Source organism: Homarus americanus, unplaced genomic scaffold, assembly GCF_018991925.1.
Source record: "Homarus americanus isolate GMGI-L3 unplaced genomic scaffold, GMGI_Hamer_2.0 scaffold40333, whole genome shotgun sequence".
NCBI classification, from domain to species: Eukaryota; Metazoa; Arthropoda; class Malacostraca; order Decapoda; family Nephropidae; genus Homarus; species Homarus americanus.
In genome coordinates this window covers 792,501-797,342 of record NW_024714036.1, presented here as the reverse complement: position 1 = coordinate 797,342, position 4,842 = coordinate 792,501, and positions in this window count along the sequence as shown.

Genomic DNA, 4,842 nt, shown 5'->3' with positions numbered 1-4,842 from the left:
TTCCCAACAGAACTCCCATCAATAGTTCCCACACAACAGAACTCTCATCAATAGTTCCCACACACAACAGAACTCCTATCAAAGTTCACACAACAACAGAACTCCCATCAAAAGTTCACCACTTCTCAGAGACTCAATAAATGCTCTTAATCTACAAATATCATCAGTTCTTATTTAACCTTTTAAATTGTTACTTGGGGAGCCATTATAGGAGTGGTTTAAACAAGTAATATTAATTATCTTTAACTACAGGATATTGTGGTAAATGTTATAATAGAAAAATAACAACTTAAATGGATAATATAGCATTTGTGAATAATGTTTGTTTTATGTTGATTTATATAAGAAGTGAACTAACAAGCACCAAGACTTAAGCACCAGACCAACACCTCTAGTTGTAGCACCGAGATACAAGCAACACACACCACCACCACTAACATACAAGCAACACACACCACCACCACTAACATACAAGCAACACCACCACCACTAACATACAAGCAACACCACCACCACTAACATACAACACACACCACCACCACTAACCTACAAGCAACACCACCACCACCACTAACACATACAAACACCACCACCACCACTAACATACAAGCAACACCACCACCACTAACATACAAGCAACACACACCACCACCACTAACATACAAGCAACACCACCACCACTAACATACAAGCAACACCACCACCACTAACATACAAGCAACACACACCACCACCACTAACATACAAGCAACACACACCACCACTAACCTACAAGCAACAGACCAGCAGAACCAAGATACAAGCAACAACAAGAAGCACCTGTTCCCTGACCAACTTACGGCGACACCTCCTCCTCCTCCCCCTCCTCCTCCTTCTTCCCCTCCTCCTCCTCCTCTTCTGTATTTGTCATCTCAGAGCCACAAAATATTACACCCGGAAGGAAAACTGAAAAACAAGTTAGTCATTTGTGAGAGGACCAGTGTGTGTGTGTGTGTGTGTGTGTGTGTGTGTGTGTGTGTGTGTGTGTGTGTGTGTGTTTAGCCCCAATTATTATTTCCTCTTTGTTATTCATCTACAAAAATAATTAATTTACATTGTATAGTTTAATGCACTACTGAACAAAGACGGAAATTGTATATACAGTATAATTGTCAGTATACAATAATCTTGGTTTGTATTTATTGATGGTTTATTTACTAGTTTATTATATTAATTTTGTAATATAATTCATTTAGTAATAATAAAACTCTAACTACCTATAATGACATGTGACTTTATTATCATTTATTTCTCGACTTTATATTTACATTATCTCTCTCTCTCTCTCTCTCTGACGAGTATGAGACACCTACGTGATGCAAAGTGGACATAAACTTTCTAGGACCAAGGTTAATCACTTTATAATGTAGGTTTGGTGAGGAGGGGGGGGAAGGGTGGACGGGAGGAAGGGAGGAGAGGGGGAAGGGAGGGAGGGGAAGGGGGGAGGGGGGGAGAGGGAGTAGGGGAAGAAGAACAGGGAAGGAGGTAACAGGGAGGAACAGAGGGAAGGGGGTAGAGATTGTCATAAGGGGGTAGGGAAGGAAGTCGGGTGTAAGAAAGGGAAGGAAGGTGGAAGGGGAAGGATGACAAGGAGGTAGAGAGGTCAGGGTGTGTCAGGTGTGTGTGTGAGAGAGAGAGAGGAGGAAGGGGGTCGGGTAAGGGAGGAAGAGAGGGCGGGGCAGGGGGTGTGTGAGGGAGATAGTGAGGGAGATGCATCTAATGTACCCATGCAGGGCACCAAGCAGGAACACACACCTCTCTTCACCCTCAGAGCCCCAACACTGTCAGGGATGTGTCTAGATACTGACGGCCCACACACACCCACTGGTCACCTCGACGACGCCTTCCACTAAGTCTCTTCGTGTCGTACTGGAGGACAAGTTGGGTGGATAATGGGGAGTATAAACGAGGATACATGTGGATAAAGAGGATTAGGAGGACGGAGGATAGATGTGGATAATGTGGGTTGGGTGTGGATGAGGCATACGTGTGGATTATAGTACTGAGGAAGGGGATAAGAGTGGATATATAGAATTAGGAGAAGAGGAATAGGTGTGGATAACGTAGAAGGGGATGAAGACGGTGTGGATATATAATACTGGTGAAGGGGAGGTAATTTGTGGATATATGGGATCAGGAGAGGAAGGTTAGGTGTGGATTATATAGTACTGGGAGTATAAGTGTGGCTCGTGTAACAGGGGATGAGGATAAGTGTGGAACAGTGGATTATATAGTATCAGGGGAGGTGGGATAGGTGTGGATGTGTGGGAACGGAGGACGGGGGTATAGATGTGGATAATGTAAGAGGGGATGAGGATAGGTGAGGACATATAGTATTAGGGGAAGGGGGGGAGGTGTGGATGTGTGGAAGAGGAAGGTGAATAATGAGGTGTTTTCCCCGTGGGAGAGATGATGATGTGTGTGTGTGTGTGTGTGTGTGTGTGTGTGTGTGTGTGTGTGTGTGGTTAGGTTCTTTGTCTTTTGCTATTATGGTAAATTATATATATATATATATATATATATATATATATATATATATATATATATATATATATATATATATATATATCGTTCAACTTGTGCGATGACACACACACCAAGTTATTCACATATTTCATCCCCAAACATATTCAAATTTACATATAAACACACGAGAAATATTTTCACACAAAATATATATAATTTTTTACATCAACACACGCACACAATACAGAGCATAGATATTTGTACACACACACACACACACACACACACACACACACACACAGTCACACACACACACACACACGTCACACACACACACACACACACACACACACACACACACACACACACACACACACACACACACACACACACACACACACACACACACACACACCTCCCCATAATCATGTCATCCAAACAGACATATACCAACCCTCCTGCGCCCACCACCAATAGTTATTTATACACACTCAACATCAACTTTAAACACTCGGTTACAAATTTGTGTTAAGGAGACGAGGCCATGACAGAATGTGGTGGAGGGAGGGAGCGAAGGTTTATTCATTTGGGTCTTTAGTCGTCAAGAAACTTCACCTGACGAGGATTTGGATCACAACCGCCCGGACACCTTTGTTTGTTTACATTCCTGAGAGTGATGGGAAAATATTTGTTGTAAAGTGTGTGTGTGTGTGTGTGTGTGTGTGTGTGTGTGTGTGTGTGTGTGTGTGTGTGTGTGTGTGTGTGTGTGTGTGTGTGTGAAATATTTTAGTCAGTATATTCTGTACATATACGGTATCAGCCTATCCCATCGTCTGTCTGTCTGTCTGTCTGTCTGTCTACCCGTCTGTCTGTCTGTCTGTCTGTCTGTCTGTCTGTCTGTCTGTCTGTCTGTCTGTCTGCCGTCTGTCTGTCTGTCTGTCCTGTCTGCCCGTCTGTCTGTCTGTCTGTCCTGTCTACCCCGTCTGTCTGTCTGTCTGTCTGTCTACCCGTCTGTCTGTCTGTCTGTCTGTCTGTCTGTCTACCCGTCTGTCTGTCTGAGTGTCTGTCTGTCTGCCTCATGCAAGAGTCCAAGTTCATTTATTACAGGTATGCTTCTCGACACCTGTTTCTTGAATTTGTGGTTAAGAATGTGTGCTTGTCTGAGTGTCGAAGGTGTGAGTGAAGATGTTTGTGTGTCTGGAGGGTACAGGTGATATGTGTGTCTCAGGTGAGTAAACGGGTGCTCATTAACCTGTAAAGGGAAACACACACACTCACTCTCTCTCTCTCTCTCTCTCTCTCTCTCTCTCTCTCTCTCTCTCTCACACACCTGCTTGGCTCATGAGTGTGTCAGTAGGTATATTTGTTTATCACCTGTAGACGGGTGGTTGTGTATTAGAAGCAAGTGATTTCCCTGATGGTGTGCCGACAGGTTGTGTGCATCTAATGGTGGAGCAGTCGTGTGTGTGTGTGTGTGTGTGTGTGTGGGCGACAAGGTGCGTCCGTTTGCTGTTTCTGTGTGACTTGTGTGGGCGGCCGATTGTGTTTGCGTTGGTAAAGCTGCTGGGAGTCTGTTTCTTGTGTGTGTGTGTATGTATGTATGTCTGTCTGTATGTATGTATGTATGTATGTATGTGTGTGTGTGTGTGTGGGTGTGTGAGCTTCCATCTGCCACTCAGTCGCGGGAGTGGGTGCGGATGCCTGTCTATCTGCCAATCAACAGGGGGGTGATGGCGGCGTGTGCATGTGGTAAGGATTTGCGGTGCTGAGGAAATCTTGTGGTGATATCTCCTTGGTGTTGGTTTTAGCGGGTATATCTGTCGGGTCATCTAGGGGGTGTGTGAGTGTATGTACGTCAGGGCTTGGCCAAGGGAAGAAAGGGGTTATGATGAGGTCTTGGCAGCAGCCAAGGAGGTTGAGGGAGTTAGAGGACTTGGCCAAAGGGAGGAGGGACCGAGGGGGTTAGGGGGCTTGGCAAAGGAGGGATGAGGGGTTATAGTAGGGGCTTGGCCAAAGAGGGTTGAGAGGGGTTGTATGGTGGGGCTTGACCAGGAGGGTTGAGGGGTTATGGTAGGGGCTTGACCAAGGGAGGAGGTTGAGGGGTTATAGTGGGGGCTTGAGCCAAAAGGAGGGTTGAGGGTTATGGTAGGGGGCTTGACCAAAGGGAGGGTTGAGGGGGTTATGACGGGTCACGGGTACAGAATACTTGGGTTAAGAGTACAGCTTATAGCCAGGTGTGTGTGTGTGTGTGTGTGTCAGAAACTATAACTCTTTCATTACACAATTACAAAGAATAACATTAGCCTTCAGATATTCTTTCTGCCTACAGTCGTGAGG